The sequence below is a fragment of the Loxodonta africana genome, chromosome 25 (genome assembly GCF_030014295.1).
Source record: "Loxodonta africana isolate mLoxAfr1 chromosome 25, mLoxAfr1.hap2, whole genome shotgun sequence".
NCBI classification, from domain to species: domain Eukaryota; kingdom Metazoa; phylum Chordata; class Mammalia; order Proboscidea; family Elephantidae; genus Loxodonta; species Loxodonta africana.
The window spans coordinates 34,773,447-34,799,874 of record NC_087366.1 but is presented as its reverse complement, the minus strand read 5'-3'; positions in this window follow the sequence as shown (position 1 = coordinate 34,799,874).

Here is a 26,428-nt window from a genome sequence, read left to right as displayed (position 1 = left end):
GATTCCTCTGGCTTCTTTCTGTCTCTCACTCTCTCTCAGTGTGGGTGCTCCACTTCTGCGTGAATTTTTAGTTTTAAGGATTGAATAACACACAGTTGTTGTGAACACATTAAATGACAGGAAACATTTAAAACATGGTTGATGAACTCAATAGCCTCATGAGCATCCTCCATGTCAGGACCTAGATGCCTACCTCGCTCCTACTAAAGCCACAGAGCATGCCATAGGGAGAGGCTTGGCTGTGATGTGCAGTGGAACTTCCATCCAGGAGCGCTGGGCCCCCTTCCTTTATCATCTAACATGCTGGCCCCTGTAGAAATGTGGCAGAGTCAGAGACCTGTACATTCTGATAAGCCTATGAGACTTGATTTGAGCATAAGGATTCAGAAGTGGTCCTGGTCAGCCGGCCCTGACTGCTTGGGAGCCAATGTGGAAGTTAGGGTCAACTCTATAGCCAAACGATGAGTGTGGGTAGATTCTGAGGGGCCTCTCACAGGAAGAAGGCCCTTCCTGGCTATAGCAGGTCCCACTTGCCTGTCAGTGAATGCTGAGGTCACGGTTTTTTACCCTTATTATTCTTCCTTATCTCCCTGTTTTTCTTTCTTTCCATTTCTCTGGTTGGTTGGTTGGTTGGCCAGTCGGTCAGGTGATTTTGGTTTCTCCAGGCCTACTTATTCCCTTGCTTCCCGAAGTTCCTGTGAACCCCTTCTCAGGACTGAGGCCCAAGGGCTGATAGAGGAGAGCTTTGCTCTTGTCTCTATTGCTCTTCGGGGGTGGCTTGTCTAGCCTTCCTCTGAAACTAATTTTGGAATCTTCCTACAGTCTGAGTATTCTAAACACAAAGGGAGACAAAAGGTTTTATCTTAATCTGTTTTCAGTATACCCCATTATTAAATATTCCGCTTTTAGGCTTTCAGACACAAATCAGCATAGCTTGGGCATGCACAGTGATAAGCAATTTTCAAGTGTTGCCTTTTCACTGAAACTTTCAAAGTTAAGTTTGGTGAAAGCAGATGAAATTTTCAGTTGACTTTCCTAGCCATCTTTTATTTGTGCTAAAAAGTGTGATCTTTTCCAGTTTGCATTATAGCTCCAATGTAATATTACCACCTACTGACAAGGCTAATGGACATCTCAGAAACTCTTCATTTAATCCTAAGAAGATTCCAGCTGCTAATACTGAGCTCTGTAGGAACTTATAATGAAAAGGTGTAATCTCTAAATGAAAGTACGGATTGTTTTTTAAGGTGATTAAGTGTCCACTGTCTCTACTTCTGCCCCCAAATAGTTAAACTCACCTTGTAAAGTAGAGGGCCAGCAAAAAAGAGGGAGACCCTCAACAAAGCAGATTGACACAGAGGCTGCAACAATGGGTTCAAACATACCTATTACTGTGAGGATGGCTCAGAATCAAGCAATGTTTTGTTCTGTTGATTATACATATGGTCACTATGAGTTGAAACTGATTCTGAGGCACTTAACAACAACAACAAAAAATCCTAGAGGCAAATGACAGTTGGAAGAAGCTGTTGGTCGCATTTCATGATTCTTGATGTTGGAGAGAAAGGAAGGCTCTGCAGACCGTGCTGCCATGGACTCAGCTGAAAAAAGCCCAAATGCCCAGACCTATACCCAGACAGCAGTCAGACTCACCAAGGAGTGGGCTTGCTGGAGGCCACCAGGCCCAGCCCTTGCAGATCAGGAGCTGGTTTCTCAGTCTTCCTGGCTGTCTGGGGGAAAGAGAACGGGGCTGTGATTATCTGCCATGGATATGCAGATTTTTTTTCCTCCTCAGCTTCCTGGAGTTTGCCTCTTACAGCTGGGTACCAAGCAAAAGGCAGGCTGGGAAGACCCTCGGACCAGGGTCAGGATACGTGGTTTTGAGTCATGATTTGCCACCTACTGCTTTGTGATTTGGGGCAAAATTACCTGAAATCTCTGAGTCTCAAATTCTTCATCTTTAAAATAACCTAAAGTGTGTGCTGTTTTGAAGCCTCAAAGGAGATAATGAGAATGAAAGTACTTTATACATTTTAAAAACACTTTAGAAATGTCAGCTTTGTATAATGTCTGCTAATGAAAACCTCCTCTGCCAATAATTCAAAGGCTGCCAACAACCAAGTAATATTTTTGTCATTAATCTGGGATCCTATTGGCTGGAAGGCCGATTCCCGAAGGAAGGTAGTTTCCTCCCAGAAACAAGGGGATAGAAAACTGAGTTTATTAAATTAGTCATGTAACACAGGGTGAAATACCACTGCAGGAGCACCTACTGCACTGAGGGCACCTAGCCCATTGGATTATTTTAGTCTTAAAAGGCTTAGGTGTGAAGACAGGGTTAGGGATAGGGAGATTTAACTCTAAAAAAAAAAAAAAAACTTAGATGTTCACCTGGAATACTTACTTAAAACGTTAACACACACACACACCCTAAATATTGTGATGAATATACATGGCATGGAGGAAGGAAGGAGCAAGTAGATTTGTGTCAAGAGGCAGAGGCTTGGGGATTTGATTTTCCAGCTCTTTTTCATATCAGTTTTTTTTTTCTCTTCTTTTGGGAAGTTTTGCATTCTTCTCACTCATTTTTTTTTGGTGGGAAGACATGGTGTTGATTCCATGGGTAGTGGGTATGTCACCACTCTCAAATTTGGAGCTCTGGGTGACCTGTTATCTAACAGAGGAAGGCTTATTCTGTGGAAGGGGAGCAAAATATGAAGGGGAAAGCAAACACACTATTTAAATGACAGCTTCTGGCACATCACATCCACTTCCCTGGATTTCATGGCTCCACAAACTCCAGATACTCGTTTAAGGAAACCCAGGCTTTAGTAAGAAACAAGGAGTGTCCTGGAAACATTACAGGAAGGAGAAGACCTCCACTTCACCCTGCCTCTTCTCACAGTGCTGAGTGAGGAATTACTGAGTGGGAAGAGGGTATAATCCAGACTCCAGGAAGATTCGATAGTGCAGTAGGCCTTTGGTGTGGCATCCAAAGCAGAGAGATGGGAGGCAAGAACTTGGGTGTGAGATCTAGACATTCTAGACCCCGCTATAAATATGGTTAATAATTTGCAACGTCTTATGATAGCTATCTCATATCCAAGTGAAGTGATTTAAACTTCCAATTTCTTATGATAGTCATGGAAGGGTGTTTTTTTCAGGGGCTAAATATATCCTCTCTCTGAAAACCTCTTAAAGACTTAAAAAATAGGAAGTTAAAAGTACAATATGCAAAGTACATAAAAAGTTATTTAAAAATTCTTACCCAAGTTGTTAACTATATAAAAGGAATTACCAGGATTGAAAATACTCATTTACCTACTCAACAGAGGTTTCTTAGGCACCCATTATATGTCAAACCCTGGATATTTAAAGATACTTATGCACAGCATGAGGAGTCCCTGGATGGTGCAAACAGTTAATATGCCCTCTGGGTTGGACGTCCAATTCCACCCAGAGGCCCAGAGGTACCTCGGAAGAAAGGCCTGGCAATCTACTTCCGAAAAGTCAGACATTGAAAACCCTATGAAACACAGTTCTCCTCTGACACACAGGGAGTAGCCATGAGTTGAAATTGACTTGTTGGCAGCTGGTACCAGCACTGGTATAAACTTTATGAGGAAGACAGACAATTAGAGCCCAGTTTGGTAGGTGTTCTGACAAGGGTACACAACAATGACAGTTTGGGGAGGAGGGTTAAAAAGATAAGACACAGGCATGGGGCAAGGGTGGAAGGTGTCCCAGAGGAGGATTTCAACCCTGCATTTAGGCAGAGTTACTCAAAGCGCCTGTCTGTGACAAACAAGAAGGTATGTCAGAATATAAATCAACACACAGCCTTCTTCGTCAAAGAAGTCTTGCTAAGGAAACAAAAGAAAGAAAGGAACTGAACTAAACCGTATGCTTAGTGATTTAGTTGATTTATGTTCTGGTGTAATCTCCTTGTCTTGTCCCAAACCAGCAACAAGCAGGTCCTAGACCACCATCTGGTCTGTGGATCATACTTTGAGCCCTGTACTAAAGAACAACTAAGCTGCTAGCCAAAGGTCAAGAAACGATGGAAGACCTTCCATACCTGAGGAACTGCACTACAATAGTGTGGTGGAGGCAGAAAAGTTCAGCAGGACCAAGCTTATTTTAAATTAAAGAAGCATGAACACAGAGAAATCTAATTTCTGCCTCCATCTCTGGCTCACACCTGCCTCCTGTGAAGTCTTCCAGAAGCAAACATTCTGCAGAATTCTGAAAAGAAGGAAGGTTTCTTCCTTAGCCTCTGACGTCAAAAAGCCCCATTCCTCCCAGGCATCTGTTCCAAAGAACTACGAGAAACCTTACATTTAAAAACTGGAAAAAGCTAAATGAGACCAACAGTGACAGCTATAGGCCACTTAAGGTTTTGCGCTTTGAAAAACACGGTTCCTATTAAACAGATAAAAATAAAAATTAAATTAAAAAATTTTTGTTCTTTATCTGTTTAAAAAAAAAACTTTTTTTTTATCTGTTACTTCTGTTGAGTGATTGGTGAGAAATATGGTTTAGCTACTTAACAAAGAAAGAGAGGGAGAGAGGAGAAGGGCTAGAGGGTTACAGTTGCCTTTGTTCTCAGCCCTTATCTCTTAAGACTAGACCAAACATCCTGGGTGGGTGTGGAAAGGGGTGGGGAGGAGTGCCTAATAGCATCACCAGAGAGGCTCCTGGCCCTCACACACCTTCTCACCATGCTCTGAAGCGCCACCTTTATGAACCCAGTCCTTTGAATTACGCTTGGTTCTGCCAGTAATTACCTTTTAAATTCCAAATGCCCTTGGAAAAGGGTAAAGCTAAGCTTGACTTAACTTTAAATCGCTAAACAACTATGTTAGACTCATTTATTAGATGCTTTCCTCCAGGAACAAAGAGATTTGGGCTGTATAAGTTCACGGGCTTACCATGACAAAATGAAAAGTCAGTGAAAAGGAACTGGGCTGTAAAACACACTTCACGTGGTCTACCTTTGTGCCCAGAGCCAACCTCACACTCCTGTGAGACTTAGCTTCATGTTTCCTTTTGCCCTCTGAGGAGCCTGTACATTCTCGGCATTCACTGAACAGCTGTTCTCCAGATGTGGTAAATATGACTCATTTATGTGTTTTCCAAGAATATTCAGCTTTAAGTTGGTTTCCGGGAAAACCTTTCCATTGTTCAGAACGCTAAGAAATAGGACACTTGACACTTCTTCCTTTGGAAACTGTGTGACTTCCAGTGCTCACAAGGCAAAGGTGAGGTTCTGTGATGTTTTCAGGGTACACAAGCTGGTGAATGGGTATCTGTCTCCGTGTGCTTCCTACTCATTATGCTAATGAATCGAATGTTGTTGTTCTTGTTGCTAGTTGCCATCCAGTTGTTGTTAGTGGCTCCAACTCATGGCAACCCCATGTACAACAGAACAAAACATTGTTTAATTCTATACCATCTTCACAACTGTTGGTATGCTCAAATCTATTGTTGCAGACACTGTGTATTTTCAATGTCTTCCAACCTAGGAGGCTCATATTTCAGTACTATATCAAACAATATTCTGTTGTGATCCATAGATTCTCATTGGCTAATTTTTGGAAGTAGATCACCAGGCCTTTCTTCCTAGTCTGTCTTAGTCTGGAAGCTGTGCTGAAAACCATCCACCATGAGTGACTCTGCTGGTATTTGAAATACTGGCAGCATAGCTGCCAGCACCACAGCAAAATGCAAGCCACCACAGTACAATAAATTGCAGACAGGTGGTGGAATAGATAGGATACAGTCATTTTAAAAAAGAAATGTTAGCTATAGTAAAATAGTCTTCTTTTAACAAATGGAAACCCTGGTGGCATAGTGGTTAAGAACTACAGCTGCTAGCCGAAAGATCACCAGTTTGATTCCACCAGGCGCTCTTTGGAAACTCTGTCCTGTAGGGTGGCTATGAGTCGGAATAGACTCAACGGCAACAAGTTTGTTTTTTTTACGAAGTGGTTGAAAGCTTGGCTTATAACCAAAAGGTTGGCAGTTCAAATCCACCAGCCGTTCCTTGGAAACCCTATGGGGCAGTTCTACTCTGTTCTATAGGGTCGCTATGAGTCAGAATTGACTTGACGGCAATGGCTTTTTTGTTGTTGTTGTTTCATTTCATTATATCAGACATAACCCTGACAAATTAGCTCCTGCTAGATGGAGCTTAGATTTCTGAATAGATCTTCCCCTAGAAATTTCTTTGCAAATGAAATATTTTGCAACTAAAATTCCATGTCTTCAATAATTTATCCTTATTAACTCCTATGCATCTGTCAGTTTGTCACACGCTGGGGGCTTCGGTGTTGCTGTGATGCTGGAAGCTATGTCACCAGTATTCAAATGCCAGTAGGGTCACCCATGTCAGACAGGTTTCAGCTAAGCTTCCAGACTAAGACAGACTAGGAAGAAGGACCCGGTGCTGTAGTTCTGAAAAGAATTAGCCAATGAAAACTGTATGAATAGCAGTGAAACATTGTCTGATACAGTGCCAGAAGATGAGCCTCTCAGGTTGGAAGTCACTCAAACTACGACTGGGGAAGAGCTGCCTCCTCAAGGTAGAGTCAATCTTAATGATATGGATGGAGTCAAGCTTTCAGGATCTTCATTTGCTGATGTGGCATGACTCAAAATGAGAAGAAACAGCTGCAAATATCCATTAATAATAGGAACATGGAATGTATGAAGTATGAATCTAAGAAAATTGAAAATTGTCAAAAATATAATGGAACACATAAACATTGATATCCTAGGCATTGCTGAGCTGAAATGGACTGGTATTGGTCATTTTAAATAGGACAGTCATATGGTCTACTATGCTGGGAGTAACAAATTAAAGAGGGCTGGCATAGCATTCATCATCAAAAAGAACATTTCAAGATCTAGGCTGAAGTACAACGCAGTCAGTGATAAGATAATACCCACACACCTACAAGGAAAACCAGTTAATACAACTATTCAAATTTATGCACCAACTACTAAGACCAAAGATGAAGAAACTGAAGATTTTTACCAACTTCTGCAGTCTGAAATTGATCAAACATGTAATCAGGATGCATTGGTAATTACTGGTGATTGGAATTTGAAAGCTGGAAACAAAGAAGAAGGATCAGTAGTTGGAAAATATGGCCTTGGTGATAGAAATGATGCTGGAGATGGCATGATAGAATTTAGCAAGACCAACAACTTCTTCACTGAAAATGTGTTTTTTCACCAACATAAATGGTGGCTATATAAGTGAACCTTGCCAGATGGAATACACAGGAATCAAATAGAATACGTCTGTGGAAAAAGCTGAAGAAAAGCTCAATATCAGTCAGAATAAGGATAGGGGCTGACTGCGGGCTAGACCAGCAATTGCTCATATGCAAGTTCAAGTTAAAACCGAAGAAAATTAGAACAAGTCCACAAGAGCCAAAGTACGGCCTTGAGTATATCCCACTTGAATTTAGAGACCGTCTCAAGAATATATTTGATGCGTTAAACACTAATGACCAAAGACCAGACGAGTTGTGGAATGACATCAAGGACATCATACATGAAGAAAGCAAGAGGTCATTAAAAAGACAGGAAGGAAAGAAAAGATCAAAATGGGTGTTAGAAGAGACTCTGAAGCTTGCTATTGAATGTTGAGTAGCTAAAGCAAAAGGAAGAAATGGTGACGTCAAAGAGCTGAATAAAAGATTTCAAAGAGCAGGTTGAGAAGACAAAATAAAGTATTATAATGATGTGCACAAAGACCTTGAGATAGAAAACCAAAAGAGACGAACACGCTTGGCATTTCTCAAGCTGAAAGACCTGAAGAAAAAATTCAAGCCTCCAGATGCAATATTGAAGGATTCTTTGGGGAAAATATTAAACGATGCAGGAAACTTCAAAAGAAGATGGAAGGAATACACAGAGTCACTGTACCAAAAAGAACTGGTTGATGTTCAACCATTTCAGGAGGTAGCATATGATCAGGAACTGATGATACTGAAGGAAGAAATACAAGCTGAACTGAAGACATTGGCTAAAAACAAGGCTCCAGAAATTGACGGAATACCGATTGAGATGTTTCAACAAACAGATGTAGTGCTGGAAGTGCTCACTCATCTATGCCAAGAAATTTGGAAGAGAGCTACCTGGCCAGCCAACCGGAAGTGATCCATATTTATGCCTATTCCCAAGAAAGGTGACCCAACCAAATGTGTAAATCATTGAATGATATAATTAATATCATGCACAAGTAAAATTTTGCTGAAGATCATTCAAAAATGGCTGCAGCAGTATGTTGACAGAGAACTTGAACTGCCAGAAATTCAGGTTGGATTCAGAAGAGGACGTGGAACCAGGTATATCATTACTGATGTCCAATAGATCCTGGCTGAAAGCAGAGAATAGCAGAAAGATGTTTACCTGTGTTTTATTGACTATGCAAAAGCATTCTTCTGTGGATCATAACAAATTACAGATAATATTGTGAAGAATGGAAATTTCAGAACACTTAATTGTGCTCATGAGGAACCTGTACATAGATCAAGAGGCAATCATTCAAACAGAACGAGGGGATACTATGTAGTTTAAAGCCAGGAAAGGTGTGTGTCAGAGTTGTATCCTTTCACCATACCTGTTCAATCTGTATGCTGAGCAAATAATTCCAGAAGTTGGACTATATGAAGAAGAACAGGGCATCAGGATTGGAAGAAGACTCATTAACAACCTGCAATATGCAGATGACACAACCTTGCTTGCTGAAAGTGAAGAGGACTTGAAGCACTTACTAATAAAGATCAAAGACCACAGCCTGCAGTATGGATTACACCTCAACATAAAGAAAACAAAAATCCCCACAACTGCACCAATATGCAACATCATGATAAATGGAGAAAAATTGAAATTGCCAAGGATTTCATTTTACTTTGATCCACAATAAATACTCATGGAAGCAGCAGTCAAGAAATCAAAAGATGCATTGCATTGGGCAAATCTGCTGCAAAAGGCCTCTTTAAAGTGTTTAAAAGCAAAAATGTCACCTTGAAGACTAAGGTGTACCTGACCCAAGCCATGGTATTTTCACTTGCCTCATACGCGTGTGAAAGCTGGATGATGAATAAGGAAGACCAAAGGAGAATTGACGCCTTTGAATTGTAGGGTTGGAGAAGAATATTGAATATACCATGGACTACCAAAAGAACAAACAAGTCTGTCTTGCAAGAAGTATGACCAGAATGTCCTTAGAAGCAAGGATGATGAGGCTACATCTCACATACTTTCGACATGTTGTCAGGAAGGATCGGTCTCTGGAGAAGGCCATCATACTCAGTAAGGTAAAGGATCAGCAGAAAAAGAGGAAGACCCTCAACAAGATAGATTGACAAAGTGGCTGCAACAATGGGCTTAAGCATAACAGTGATTGTGAGGATGGCACAGACCAGGCAGTGTTCCATTCTGTTGTACATAGGGCCGCTTCTGAGTCGGAGTTGGCTGGAAGGCACCTAACAGCAACAACTACATCCTTATTAAGAACTTACTATATGTCAGGCATTATGATAAATACTTCAAATACATTAGTATTATCATACTCATTTTACAAATTAGAAAATTGAAGTTTTGAATATTTTAAATGCCAAGATAAACCAGTAAGGAGTAGAACTGGAATTCAAACTCCAGGCTTTCTGACTCTAGAAACCAGACTGTGAAATCACCCTGCTCTGCTTCCGATAGGCATTCTAATTCCTAAAATCCATTCTCTGCTTTGGGGGTTAAGCCTGCACTGGCAGTGGCTCCTAACCTTTTGAGGATCAGTTTCCCTACCTACTGTAAAAGATGCTCTCTACTCTAAAACAATTGCCGAATCTAATCACACCTCAGACTCTCTTGTGGATTTTTTCAAAAGTGCGGGTGTGGAGATCCCATCAGACCCACACAGCAGAGTTTCCTTGAGGTGGGGCTTCAGCAGCCCTAGTTGTTAAAAGTTCCATCTCTGAGTCCTTCATAAAATCCATAAACGTTTGAGCAGCAACACAATTCAATGCATGCTTCTTATACAGATAGCTTTTCCTCTTAAACCAAATAAAACCAAACCCATTGCTGATGAGTCAATTCTGACTCATAGGGACCCTATAGGACAGAGTGGAACTGCCCCATAGAGTTTCCAAGGAGTGCCTGATGGATTTGAACTGTCGACCTTTTGGTTAGCAGCCATAACTCTTAACCACTACGCCACTAGGGTTTCCTCTCTTTCTCCTAGCCCCCCCACAAAAGAACATTTTTCCTAAAATTTAGAAGTAATGGTATTTTCTCTGAGTTTTTAGGGAAAAAAAACTCTAAGAATCACCTATACAGATGATAAGTAAAAGGCACAATATTTTTCTTCTAACTGATGCAAATTATTATTCAAGCAACCTGGTATATGGGAAGAGTTCTAGACTAAGAAACAAGAGACCAGTATTTTGTTCCCTGCTCTATAGTGTCACTGTGAGTTGGGTTTGGTTTCGGTTTCATCAACCAGTGACTTAATCCCCACGAGCCTCCATTAGCTTGTCTGTGGAATTTTGGGGCAACATTGGTGATATCTCTGGGTCTTTTCACTTCTATTCTTCCATCGTCATAAATATCAAATATTAATGTGCATTCTTAAAGGGTCTGATAAGCACATGTCTTTGTAATAGGTGATAAATGTTCTATTTCTTTGATGGTCACCACATTTCATCTGAGAGTCTGTCATATGCTAATGATGGATTTGGGTTTTTTTTTTTTTTTCCTACTTGCTCACCTCATTTTGTTTTTCAAAGGCAACAAGAAGGAAAAGCACACACAGTGAGCATTAATATGTGCCAGGCACTGTGCTAGGCATATAGCATGTATTCTTTTCTCATCCCAAAGATGGGGGGTGGAGAGAACAATCTCTAATCCATTTATTCATTCATTTAATAAACATTCCCTGAGAACATTCACCATACTGATGCTGTTTTAGGTAGTAGAGATACAACAGTAGATGATATGACAAAGATTTGATATTATGTAAATACCAATTTGTTCAACAAACACTTATCGAATACCTACCATATGCCTAACGCTTTGTGCTACTTGGTGGAGATACCAGAGTGAATAACCAGAGTGGATAACAACTAAAAGGGATATAAAATAGAAAGCAAACTACCTTCGCCTGATCACAACATGAGTTAATCAGCACACCTTTAAAGGCTATAAATCTGCAGTGACCTCTTCGCTTATTGACTGAAATACAGAACCGCAGCCATAGGCCTGGCTACATTTAGAATATAAGTTAGGTAAGTAATAATATTTATAGCATCTCCACCTGCGTATCTTCATTTTCTCTCTCTTCCTTTGTCACAAGTACGCTTTTGTTATCGATGCTCTCCATCTCCTTTTGTAAGAGAGCACTAATATTATATACCCACTATTCAAGCCCCGTTCTTTTAGATATTGGATATCAAATAGCCTTGGGTCGTCACTAGCACAGTGTATTATAAATCACCCGCAGGCAGCAAGGTAAAACAGACAGCATTATCTTTCTTGATTCAGCCCAATTTCAAAGTGTTGGAGAGGGTACCTGTTTTACATTCTCTTCAATCTTACAAGATTCTGGAATTGTACACAGTAGATGGTTGATAGGCCTGGAAACTTTCCAAATGCAGGCAGCTTTAGACTTAAACAATTAATGGTGAAAAATGTCCTAATCAGTTTTGAGAAAGCCATAGGTTTGGAGCATTTCAGTAAATAATACAAGTCTCAATATCTTGATTTCCCAATTGAAAAAAGAAAACAGTGTTTTGATGTGAAAAATGCAATTAAGTACTGAAGTAATAGCATTGAATCACATTTTTTTCATTATTTCTAATTGAGGGCTCTAAATTTATGTTAGCTAAAACATTTAGTTAAAACAGCTAGTTACAATTACTTTAAATTCAGGAGGATGAGAGCTTAAGCATTTGTTCTAGATAATCAGGTTATATCCTTTATACATTTTAGTTCAATAGACATTCAGTGAGTGTTTACTAAGAGACAGATCCTCAGGCCCTGGCTGCAATGAAGAATCAAACTAGGGAAGAGAGGGACAGCTTTGCAGAAAAGCAAGACTATGAAGTAGACTTTGAGGGATGCCTACGAGTTTCCCAGGAGGACAATATGTCTGTATGTATGACGGATTTGGGCGGGGGATGGAGAAAAAGTGGAAAAGGCAGCCCAGGAGGAGCTGACAGCTTGTATAATGGCAAGTGCCATGAAACTACACTGCAAGTCCAGGAGGCCCCAAGTTGGAGTGAGAGGGCAATGGTAGGGCAGTGGGAAACATGGCTCAAGACACCAGCTAGGGACGATGATGAAGAGAGCCCCATGCCAGACTAAAGGGACTTCTGCTGTATTCTCTACCTGACTAGAGTCACTGATACGTTTTAAACCCAAGGGATACATAAGATTATGTTGTAGGCAGGTTCATTGACTTATAGTAACGCCTCAGCCCTGTCCTATCTTTGTTTTGATTGATTTCTTTTGGCACTAGCTTCTTTGACTCCCAACGTGCTGTCAACTGCAGTGGCTTTGTCCTTTCCCATTAAGTGGTTAAGGATCTTTAAGGTAATCTAGAACAGAAAAGTGAATTTCATTCTTTGAAATAACTCTGAGGCTTCATATTTGAAAGCCAAAAGTTGCCCACTTGATTTTTTATCTATCTCATGAATTTTGATTTTTGAATGTGAATTTTTTAAAAGCGAAGGCACATTTTATGGTTCAAAAGGCAATTATATATGTGATAATGAGTGCCACTCCCCTAAACCATTGTGTGCTTTTGGCGAATAGAATTGACTCTGCATTTAAAGCAGTATAACTTGAACTTCAAGGATTTCTTCCGGATAAGGGCAGTGCTACGGGCTGAGAAGTAAACCTGTTTAGTTCTATCTCATTCTGGTGGGTTTCAGTTTCTAAGATACTGAAACTTAGATCGGGCAGTGGCCAGTTACTACATTTGTTTTCTTTTTCAAAAGCCCAATGATTCTCAGGTAATTGGATCTTGGCAACTAATAAATACCTCACCTATCTGGGGAAAACGCTGTTAGGGAAATTTCAGACCATTTTAAAAAACCTACTAAAAGGTTTTGCAGGTGATCTGGTGGCACTGTGTTCAGCATGGGCATACAAGCACCATAAGCATTCCAGGAGGGCCCGAACCAGCTGAGCCCACAATAGATGCAGGTTGATGGACGCTGAGTGAGGACAGATTGCCAAGCCACCAAGAATAGTAGTATTTGGGCTCTGTCTATTGTTACTTGTGAAAGAAACATACTATTATTAGATAAGGGGCAGTGGTGATTCAGGGTAGAATTCCTAATTTCCATGCTGGAGATCTGGGTTTGATTCCCAGCCGGTGCCCTTCATGCACAGCTATCACCGATCCGTTAGTGGAAGCTTGAGTGTTGCTATGATGCTAAACAAGTTTCAGCAGAACTTTCAGACTAAGACAAACGAAGAAGAAAGGCCTGGTGATCTACTTCTGAAACATCAGCCCATGAAAACCCTATGGATCACCATGGTCCAATCCCATCATGCATGGGGTCACCATGCGTCAGTGGCTGACTCGATGGCAGCTAACAACAATGATTAGGTAAGTAAGGAAGGAAAAAAACCCCTCAAAATCAGAAAAAGGAAATACAGTACCTTGGCTTTCAGCTAAAAACTGGTTTTTGATATATGGTCGAACATGAGAGAATTCTATAGAAAGTGCTGCTATACAAGGCACCGTTTCAACAGTTGAAACATTTGCCAGCAGAATTATACCGGCACTGATTTTACCTTTGTCTTTCCCTGCCTCCTTTGACCTTTTTGTCAACATCGTTTTCTTTCAAGTTCCTCCCCAGCATATTCTTTGAAGGGAGTATTCCTCACTTGGCTTTTCTCCTCATTGTCTTTCTTTTTCTTCCCGTTACAGTGGCATCATTTTACAACAGCAAAATGTTATGGATTCTAAGTCTCTCATTAAATTTTGTTTTTGGTATTAAAAAAAATCAAAATGAAGATGAAGACAGGCTTTTTTGGTCTGTGTTAAAGAAACAGGCAATTTAGAGGCCAATACACTGCTGACTCTTGTACTCAACTCCTGGGTTGACTGAGGTAGTGTCTTCAACATCACAGTGATCTCTTAACCACTGTGCCACTAGGGCTCCGAAGGAAAATTATTAGCTTAAAATGACACCTCAATCTTTGAGTGGTTTTCTAATATAAGAGGGAAAGTATGCCACAAAACCTACATTTGAACGATGATGATGTATTAAAAGGAGACATAACTGAGGGTAAGTGGATGCGTTCATTTCCTTGAGTAATGGACTTACTCTTTAGTCACTGGAGAATATAAGGGCTATTGGCTTTCTGTTTCTGACAGTGATGGGTTAACCTGTTTTACATCAAACCTTCTGTTGATAAAACAATACAAATCGGACTTTTAAAAACATAACAAAGACTTCAAAAATAAAATTGCATGCTAATCACCCTTGCCAGCATAGATACAAAAATCTAAACAAATTATCAGCTATTAAAATCCAGTGATATATAAAAGAATAATACATCATGACCAGATCTGCTTTATTCTAGGATAACAAACATGGGGTAATATTTAAAAATCTGTCAACATACATTTTATGTTAACAGAAGAAAGAAGAAAATCATAAAGTTATCTTAATAGGTGAAGAAAAATCCTTTGATAAACCATAATGCCCCCTCATGAATCAAACTCTTAACAAACTAAGAAAAAGGGGAAATTTCTTAATCTGATAAAGAACATAAGTAGAAACTAACAGTGAACGTCATTCATAAAGATGAATTTTTCAAAGTTTTCCCCCTGAGATCATGAGTGAGAAAAAGTTACCTACTATCAACGCCTCTATTCAACATTGTATTGGAGGCCCTGGTCAGTTTAAGAAGGCAAGAAAAATGTATAACAGAATAAGTATTGGAGAGGAAAAAAAGCAGCCACAATGCTGTTGTTGTTACGTGCCATTGAGTCCATTTCAGCTCCAAGTGACCCGTGTGACAGAGTAGAATTGCTGCATAGGGTTTTCTAGGCTGTAATCTTTATAAGAACAGAAGATCAGCTCTGTTTGCTGTGGAGCTGCTGGGCTGGTTTGAACCACCAACCTTTCAGTTAGCACCCAAACACTAAACCATTGTGCCACCAGGGTGCCTCGTTATCATGACAGTGTTAATAAAATATCCAAAAAAGTCTACAGGTAAAGAATTATAGTTCACAAATGAATTTAATCAATCCTTGTATAAAATGTCAAATAGAAGAGTAGTTCCATTTCTGCATACCAATAACAAGTAGAAGAATAAACTTAAAAATTTCGTTGATAAGATCTTCAAATACCTAAGAACATATTTAAGGAAATATGAACATGTTATCAATGCTGAAAACTATAAAATATTAATGACAGAAATTGAAGAAAATGTAAATAAGTGTAGGTAGGCCCCTAGATGGCACAAACGGTTTGTGCTCAGCTACTAACCAAAAGGTTGGCAGTTTGAACGCACCTAGCAGCACCATGGAAGAAAGTCCCGGCAATCTACTTCCATGAGATTACAGCATTGAAAAACCTATGCAGTGCACTTCTACTCTGAAACACATGGGATTACCATGAGTTGAAATTGACTTGACAGCAATGAGTATATACTATGTTTATAGATCAGAAAACTCAATGTTTTAAAGATGTTAATTATCCCCAATAAATAGATTCAACGCAATCTTCATTAAAAAAAAATTCCATGAAGTGTGTGTGTATGTGTGTAATTTAGCAAGCTGATTCTAATATATGTATAGAAATAATAGGAATAATAAAATTCCTTGACAAAAAACTAAATTGTAAGACTTGTATGACACATTTAAAACGTATTAAAACTGTAACAATTAACAATGTGGTATAAGTGGAAGGAATGGCAAATAGAACAAAATAGAGAATCCAGAAACATACCTATAATACATATGGACTCTTAATTTATGATTTGACTCATGATGTGTGATGCTGTGTTAACTCTCTCTTCCTCTGTCGTAATATAGTCTGATGAGCTCTAAACCATTTCGACATTCTGCAAAACATCATATTGTTCTATTATGTTGCTGACATTATGTGGATTCAGTTAGATAACTGAATACTCAAGGTATCTAGAATACTGGAGGCCCTAGTGAGGGACAAGCGCTCAACTGGGAGTAGGTCTGCTTCTAAGCTCACTCAGTGGCTGTTGGCAGAACTCAGTTCCCTTTTCAATTGTAGGACTGAGGGGCCCAGTTCCTTTCTGGCTGTTGAGCGAAGGCCTCCCTCAGTTCCTTGCCAAATAGTCCTCTCCACAGAGAGATCCCAGCATGGCAAACGAGAGGCAAGAGAGTGAGCAAGACAGGACAATCTTTTGTAACCTAATTGCAAAAGTGACATTCAATCATTTTTCTCTATTATATTCATTAGATAAAAGTCCTCTGACCAGCCCCCACAAGGAAAGGGATTACACGAGGGTGTAAATACCAGCAGGTGAGGGTTATTAGGAGCCATTTCGGAAGCTGCCTACCACGCTCTGAATTGCCAGTGCAGAAATGGGGTATTAAAAGTTGTTGTTCTTTTTTTCTTTCGTCCCTGAGGTCCTTATCCTTGACTCAATACCCTACTTTTGCAAAAAGATTACCAATTTCTTCAGTCTGAAATTGATCAAACCTGCAGTCAAGATGCATTGATAATTACTGGTGATTGGGATGTGAAAGTTGGAAACAAAGAAGGATCAGTAATTGGAAAATGTGACCTTGGTGACAAAAATGATGCTGGAGATGGCACGATAGGACTTTGTGAGAGCAACTTCTTCATTGCAGATACCTTTTTTCAACAACTTAAACAGCGACTACACACATGGACCTCACCAGATGCAATAAACAGAAATCCCATCGACTATATCTGTGGAAAGAGACAATGGAAAAGCTCAGTATCATTAGTCAGAACAAGGCTGGAGCTGACTGAGGAACGGACCATCAGTTGCTCATATGTAAGTTTAAGATGAAGCTGAAAAAAACCAGAACTAGTCCACAAGAGCCAAAATATGAACTTGAGTATAACCCACCTGAATTTGGAGACCATCTCAAGAACAGATTAGACACATTGAACACTAATGACCAAAAACCAGATCAGTTGTGGGTAACACCAAGGACATCACACGTGAAGAAAGCAAGTGGTCATTAAAAAGACAAGAAAAAAAGAAAAGATCAAAATGGATGTCGAAGAGACTCTGAAACTTGCTCTTGAACATAGAGTAACTAAAGCGACTGGAAGAAATGGTGAGAAGAAAAAGAGCTGAACAGAAGATTTCAAAGGGCAGCTCGAGAACACAAAATAAAGTACTATAATGAAATGTGCAAAAACCTGGAGTTAGAAAACCAAAAGCGAAGAACATGCTCAGCATTTCTCAGGCCAGAAGAACTGAAGAAAAACTTCAAGCCATGAGTTGCAATATTGATGAATTTTGCGGGGAAAATATTAAATGATGCAGGAAGCATCGAATGAAAATGAAAAGAATATACAGAGTCAGTGTACCAAAAAGAATTGGTTGACGTTCAACCATTTCAGGAGTTAGCATATGATCAAGAGCTGACGGTACTGAAGGAAAAAGTCTAAGCTTCACTGAAGGCACTGGTGAAAAAAATTAAAAGAAGGGTCTTACAAAGGAACCTTTTTGCCACTGGTTTTATAGGTCTACTTGCCTGTTAGGAATTGTGAGCATGGTAAGTCAGATACATGTTTAACTGTCAAGTTGTTCTTTTTGGAAACTCTCTGTGTCTAGAACACTTCGAAAACTCCCACTTGTTCGGTCAAGATTGTACCTGGCACAATTGACCACTTTGATTTATTGTTCTTGGAAAGATTTTGCATCTGGCACAAATGGCTATTCATTGTTAGTTAATATTTAACAACACCAAGAAGAAATAGCAAAGGAAATAAAAAATCCTAAATGTGTATGCACCAAGTAACAGGGTTGCAAAACATATCAAGCATTAACTGATAGAAATGGAAGGTACAATAGCCATATCCGCAATTACAGTTGGAGACTTCAATGCCTCCCTCTCAACAACTGAGAGAACAACTACACAGAAAATAGCAATAACGTGAAAGAACTCAACAAATAAGATCTAACTGATATTTACACAACACTTCAACCAACAACATAATACACATTCTTTTCAACGTATACCAATGTATACCACATTCTGAACCATAAAAGAAACTCAGCAAATTTAGAAGAATTGAAATCATATAGAGTGTGATCTCCAGGCACAAAGGAATCAAACGAATAATCAATAATAGAAAGACAACATAAAAATTTCCAAACACTAAGAAATAAACAACACACTTCTAAATAATCCAATGGGTCAAAAAGGAAATTTCAAGGGAGATAAGAAAATATATTGAACAGAATGAAAATGAAAATACAATGTATCAAAATTTGTGGGACATAGATAAAACAGTGCTGAGAGGGAAGTTCACAATGCTAAATTCATATATAGGAGCCCTGGTGGTGCAGTGGTTAAGGTACTTGGTTGCTAACCTAACAGTTGGTTATTCAAAGCCACCAGCTGCTCTGTGGGAGAAAGATGTGGCAGTTTGCTTCCATAAAGATTTACAGCCTTGGAAACCCTATGGGACAGTTCTACTCTGTCCTATAGGACCTCTGTGACTCAGAATCGACCTGATGGCAGTGGGTTTGGGTTTTTTGTTTGTTTGTTTAAATGCTGAGGAGACCTGGTGGCACAATTGTTAAGCACTTGGCTGCTAACTGAAAGTTTGGCAGTTCAAACCTACCAATGTCTCCACAGGAGAAAGATGTGGCAGTCCATTTCCATAAAGATTTGCAGCTTTGCAAACGCTGTGGGCCAGTTCTACTCTGTCCTATGGAGTCTCTGTATGTAGGAATTGACTAGACAGCAATGGGTTAAATGCATATACAGGATCCCTGGGTGGTGTGAATGGTTAAGCCCTTGACTACTAGCCAAAAGTTTGGCAGTTCAAACTCACCCAAACGTGCTTCAGAAGACAGACCTGACAATCTGCTCCAAAAGGCCACAGCCTTGAAAACTCTATGGAGCAATTCTACTCTGCACACATGGGTCTCCATGAGCCGGAATCAACACCACGGCGATCGCACCAACAACAAATGCATACAGCAGATAAGAAGAAAAGTATCAAAGCAATGGTCTAAATTCTACCTCAAGGACTCAAAAAAAAAAAAAAAAAAGAAGTAAACTGAAGTCAAAGATAAGGGTAGAAACAATTGAAAACGGAATAGGAATAGAGAAAAATTTAAAAATCAAAAAACGGTTTCACCGTTTTTCTGAGAGAAGCTCACAGTCAGAGTTTATTCTTTTTAAGTGGCAGCAGCTGATAAGCCTCTGATGAGAGATCTTTTTGGTGGTGGTGTTTTTAGGAAATGTTAAGCAAATACCTCCTACGTTAACTTAGTAGAACAGAGAAAATCAAAAGAAGGCTTGGATACACGAGAACCATGGTCACAGTAATTTTCAGAGGATTAATAAGATCTTGAAATTTAAAGAAATGTAATCATTTTGTCCAGGCCCTTCACCTACACGCTTAAAACAATTTCAAAACGCCTTCCAGTGGGAAAGAACCTAACTTTAGTTGTGCACAATTAGTCATCACTAGGGAACTTTTCCCTCATGACACTATTATTCAGGTAATTTATTCGAACTGCTTGAGTTCACATGCTTGAAAAGTAGAGCTAATTGATAGAAGCTTGGAAAAACTTTTTGTTTCTCAAGGTAAGGGATGGCAAAGACTGGAAAATATATTATTTGGAAGATTTGAGTAAACAAAACACTTGAGAAAGAAAATATGATAGTCTTTGTCAGCCTGCACCACCACTCCCTCCTATGGTCTCCCCTGACCTGCAGAGCTGAAAGCCTGGGAATGGCATATCCCAGACTTCTTGACAGTGGGGATTTGATAATAGTTTTGTCAGTGAAATGGATTTGCACAAGATTTAGAAGTCAGAAATGAGATAGAACCTATTCTATTTCATCCAACAGGAGCTGCGTCCATATGTAAGTTTCAGCACCTAGGAATCTTTGCAGAGCCTGACCGTCTCTGTCTCCCGCTAGCCATCTACACAGAGGCATGTGGCAGACAGGATACTGGCAGTGGTCTTATGAAGATTTCTGACCTGTAGGTGGAAGAAGCCACATTCTGACTGTAACCAAGACTGCATTATGCAGAGGTGGACCTGAAAGCTTGTGGTGCCCCATCCCCTTATTTTACTCCTCCAACTCTACCAACGGTGTTGGAAGTACCTAATTCACTCTATTAAATTTCTTTCTACTTAAAACACCTACAATCATTTCTATTTTCCTTTCTTAACCCTGACTGATACAGAAAGACTTTATTTCAATTGTTCTAGAAGGTCAAATGTTACCACCACTTTTTAAGACTACCCACCATATGTTGTTAACCTAACATGGGTAACCTAAACTTGCTGGAATTAATCTCATTCTGTTTGCTCTTACAAAGCTAACAATTTACTTCCAAAGAAATTATGTCCATTTTTATTATTTTATTTTAACTTGGTGGTTCATTACAAAAGTAAATTCTCCAAGAATTCCTTCCTTACCGGTTGGAACCCTGAATGAGAAGAATGATAGGTTAAAGCAGTACTTCTCAAGTGGCTTGAGGAGGAATCTGCATCCCAGGAGACACCTGGAGACATTTGTGATTGTCACAATGACAGTGGAGGTTGCTACTGGGTGGGTGAAGGCCAACCATCCTACAATGCACAAGACAGCCCTCACAACAAAGAATTAGCAAACCCAAAACGTGAATTTTGTCAAAATTGAAAAGCCCTGGTTTCTACAATTATGTGCTTGTTTATTCTAAGCTAGTACTCTTCCACTGATCTTTACTATACCTCCCAAATTACTATTTACTTCTTGTTTACATAGAAAAAGCTCACCTTTGGGCCTCTCTAGTTCCCAGAAAGCCCTACTGCTTATTGGTTTAGCCTTTCATCTTCCACCACAAAGCATTCTATGCCTAATGACTGCATATTTCTTTGAGAATTGTTAATAGAACATGGGCAGCCATCAAGATAATCTGCATAAATGAGATAGAAGGAGAACTTTTTTATTCATTTCTTTGCCCAGAATCACTGAATTTCAGAATTGGACAGGATTTTGGGAATTGTCTAACATCACACGTTCACCTTAGATATGAGAAAACTAAAGCCCAGAGAGGTAAATTTTTACCTTACTCCAAGACCAAACGCACCTAAATAGAAGACTTAACCAAAGATGGAAAGAAAAAAAAAAATCTTCCCAATGTCAAACCCATTCTTCCCAAGATCATTTAACCTCACAACACATCTTAACTCTGGATTAGTCCAGCATTGAGAGCGAAGTCTTCACATTTTTTGGTCCTCTTACCTTGAGACAGAGTGATAAAAAATGTGAGTTAGCTCCAGAGGCTTAAAATGTCCGATTTAGAATTTGCTGCTCCTCCGCCTAGGGAATTTGTAGTAACCCATTCACTGACATTACCCCTGCTTGAACTTGGCCTTGTTGATAACATATTTTTTTTAAGTGGAAACGGCCTAAATATCTAACATCAGAGAAGAGATGAAATAAATTTTATTACATCAATATGGTGGATCAAATTTACTGTCATGAAAAAAGAAAGTTATTACAGAAGAATATTTACTGGCATAAAAAAATCCATAACATATTAAATATAAAATACAATCAAAAGACATCTAGTGTAATCCCAATTTTGATTAGAAACAATATATATACTATGGGAAAAATATCAGAATATGGACCAAAATATTAACGTAATTATCTCTAAGTATTGTGATTACAGCGCCCTGGTGGTATAGTGGTTAAACGTTTGGCTGCTAACCAAAAGACTGGCAGTTCGAATCCACCAGCCACTCCTTGGAAAACCTATGGGGCAGTTCTACTCTGTCCTATAGGGTCACTATGAGTCAGAATCAACTGGATGGCAAAGGGTTTTTTTTTTTTTTTTTTAATTGTGATTAAAAGAGAGTTTTTTTCTTCTCTGAGGTTTTCTGTACTTTTCACTTTTCCTAAGTAAAACATCTTCAATTTTAAGGAAACATTTTACTACCAGTGTTATGGGTTTTGGTTAGCACAGGAAAAGTCAAAAGAGTAAGGGCTGAAAATGGGATGAAAACTTTTGCAATCAAGAGATCATTGTTCACTTGAGACCAGAAGAACTACATGGTGCCTGGCTACCACCACTGACTATTTCTACCAAGGACACTCAGTCTATTCCCTGAGATTACCTTTTAGTGGAATACCAGGGTGGCACACAAAATAAAGGATATTACCTGTAAGATCGGCACCCCACTTAAAAACCATCCGTAGAAGACCAAAAGGTCAAAAATTTCTCAAAAGCAAAGATGAGAAGATAAGGAGGCAATGAAACCAGGTGCTGGAAAGGGAACAAACAACACAATTAAAGAGAATGTTGACACATTGTGATAAATTTAACTGATGTTATTGATAAATTTGTGTTGAAATTGTCAAATGTGAGCCTAACTTGTGTAAACTTTCGTTGAAAACCCAATAAAATATTATTAAATACATATATATGGTCATTGTTTTTCTTCTGGGCTACAGAAGTGACAGTGGCCACAGACCACGGATTCCTAAGATAGAGGACAAAACGCTGAAAAAGAAGATGACAGCCGGAAGTGGCAATAGGACAAACTAAAATGATAAATTTGTTTCTTCTGTTTTTGTTTTGTTTTTCTGAGAGGTAGAAAGATTAACTGAAACATTTTTCTTTTCTTTCACTTCATTTTCTTTTCAAGAAGAAGGACTCAAGATAGAATGAAAAAGAATATGGAACAGAAAGGAACTGACCAACAGAGCAAAGAAAGGGTTCCACTGAAATGAGAATGATATTGGTGAGAATTGTAAAGAGGAGGGCCGGTCACAAAAATATTTATAGTACAGAGGCATGAGGCTATTTGACTTCAAAAGAAAATAAAGAACTTCTCAGGTATCCAAATAAAAAATGTTAGTACTTTTAGGGATAGAAACTCACTAAACACACTTTTTTATGTGAAAATGAAATGCATTTTTGCCATTTATTTGGAAATTAGCTACCACAATCACAAACCAGCTCTTAAATTTCTTAATTTGAAAGCCCTAAGGAAGAATAAATAAATTATCAGTCTTCTTGAGGCCGTGTCTTATATTGTCATTTTCATTTTAATTGTTTATTTAATTAAATATCATTTAAGACTGAAGCCTGAGTGTTCTACTGAAATACAGCCCTAAAGCAGACTTAGAACTCACAAATCATGATTTCAGTTCTGTAATAATCGCTACCACAGAGAAAGTTAATATTAACAACTATGAAAATTGTGGAAGTTCCTAACTGTCATTGATTGACTTATGTCCCCCCAAAAATGTAGGTATCAATTTGGCTGGGCATAATTCTGGTATTTTGTGCTTTTCCTATATGTTGTAAATCCTGCCTCTATGATGTTAATGAGGGAAGATTGGTGGCAGTGGTGTTAGTGAGGCAGGACTCAATCTACAAGATTGGATTGTGTCTTGAGGCAATCTCTTGAGATATAAAAGAGAGAAGCAAGCAGAGAGACAAGGGGACCTCATACCGCCAAGAAAGCAGTGCCAGGAGCAGAGCATGTCCTTCGGACCTGGGGTGTTTGCATGGAGAAGTTCCTAGACTGGGGGAAGATTGATGAGAAGGCCAACAGAGAAAGAAAGCCTTCCCCTGGAGCTGATGCCCTGAATTTGGACTTTTAGCCTGCTTTACTGTGAAGAAATAAATTTCTCTTTGTTAAAGCCATCCACTTGAGGTATTTCTGTTACAGCAGCACTAAATAACTAAGACACTAACTGACCTGGGGTAAGGAAATACTCAATTCTAGCCCCTTCAAGCCTTTGACTTGATAGAAGAGAAACCTCCAATTTCACCCCCCAACAAGCCTTCCTGTCTTATGTAATGGGTGGAGGATACTGAGAAGCACTTGTGAAGATCACAGCCCAGGGGCACAAGTTCATAAAAAAATTGAGATTTAATTGTAAGACTGAAGAATGCTTTCCCTCCCCTCATACCTTACCACCATATCAATAAGTCTCCTACATAATAACAGTAGATTACAGCTAAAAGAAATGCAAGCTGTCATGGATTGAATTATGTCCCCCCAAAAAATGTGTGTATCGATTGGGCTGGGCCATGATTCCCCAGTACTGTGTGGTTTTCCTATATGTTGTAAATCCTGTCTCTATGATGTTAATGAGGGAGGATGAGTGGCAGTTGTGTTAGTGAGGCAGGACTCAACTTACAGGATTGTATTGTGCCTTGAGGCAGTCTCTTGAGATAAAAAAGTAGAAGTAAGCAGAGAGACAAGGGGACCTCATATCACCAAGAAAGAAGCACCAGGAGCAGAGCGTGTCCTTTAGACCCAGGGTCCATGTGTGAAGAAGCTCCTAGTGTGGGGGAACACTGATGAGAAGGCCTACAGAAAGAGAAAGCCTTCCTCTGGAGCTGACACCTTGAATTTGGACTTTTAGCCTGCTTTACCGCGAAGAAATAAATTTTTCTTTGTAAAAACCATCCACTTGTGGTATTTCTGTTATAGCAGCACTAGATGACTAAGACACAAGCTTAATGCCCTTTTTTAAGAAGGAGTATTTAAGGAAACTCAAAACCAACAGAAGAGACAAAATAAGAATAACAGAATACTTAACCCCTAACACTACAGTTACACCAAACAGTAAACACAGCCTCATTTGTATCAAAATAAACTTAAACCCTCGCACTAATACATATCTACCTCAATGCCTTTTACCTGATACATTATGTTCAGATTTTTAAAAAAAGAAAAAAATTAAAAAGCACAAAATGCAGTCTAAGAAACAGAGCAAGCATCATAACCAGACTCAGATATGACAGAGATTTTGGAATTATCAGGCTAAGGGTTTAAAATAGCTATGCTTGACATACATAAGGGCTGTGATGGAAAAAGTGGACGACATGAAAGATCAGGTGGACAACATAAACAGAGATGGAAACTTCAATAAAGAATAAAAAAAAAAGCTAGAAATAAATAACACTGTAACATAAATGAAGAACACTATTGATGGGCCCATTAGTAGTCTGGACATGGATGAAGAAAGAATCAGTGAGCTTGAAGAAATATTAATAGAAACTTCCCAAACTGAAAAGTAAGGAGAGAAAAGGCTGGAAAAAAAAAAAAAAAAAAAGGAACAGAATATCCATGAACTGTGGGACAAGTATAAAAGGTGTAACATATGTGTAATGGGAAGGAGAAGTAACAGAGAAAGAAACAGAAGAAATATCTGAAGTAATAATGGCTGAGAATTTTCAAAAATTAATTACAGACACCAAACCACAAAATCAGGAAGCTCAGAGAACAAGCAGGATGACTACCAAAAAAAAATTTATATGTATACGTTTTACATTCAAACTACAAACAAAGAAAAAGAGAAAATCTTGAAAGAAGCCAAAGGGAAAAAAAACACCTTACCTATAGAGGAACATGGATAAGAATTACATCAGACTTCTCTTCAGAAATTGAGCTGTAAGCAAGAGGAGAGTGAAGTGAAATATTTAAAATGTTGAAAGGAAAAGAAAAAAAAGACCTAGAATTTTGTGTCCAGTAAAACTATCTTTCAAAAGCAAAGGAGAAATAGAGAAGCTCTCAGACAAACAAAAATTGAGGGGATCTGTCAATCAGTAGACCTACCTTGCAAGAAATGTTAAGTTCTTCAGAGAGAAGAAAAATGATTCTAGGTCAGAAACTCAAATATATATAAAGAAAAAAAGAGCATTAAAGAATGAATATATGAAGGCGAAATAAAACATTTTATTGTTTGTCTTAGGCTGGGTTCTATAGAGATGCAAAACCAGTGAAGCATATGAGCATAAGTATAATATATAGAGAGATTTATCTCAAGGAAATGGCTCACATGGTTGTAGAGGCTGGCAAGTTCCAAGTCTGTGGGTCAAGCATCAGGCTGGAGGCTTCTCCTGAATCATGTAGCTGAAGGTCAGTTGGCAGACTGCTGGCTTACTGGCTGTGGAGGCTGACGAATCCCAAGATTGGCAGGTAAGATGGCAGACCACTAGCTCACAGGCTACAGAGACTGATGAATTCCAGATTGGCAGGCAATATGGCAGGCTACTGGCTCAAGTCCCAAGCAAGAGCTGGAGATCAGATGATGATGAGCCAGGTACAGGATCCAGATCAAGGAGTGAGCTTTGCCAGAATGTCCATATATGTTGGATGCAGGCTACACCTGCAAGGAAACTCGCTTTTCAACTGATTGGCTGCTCACATCGGATCACAAAATGGAAGA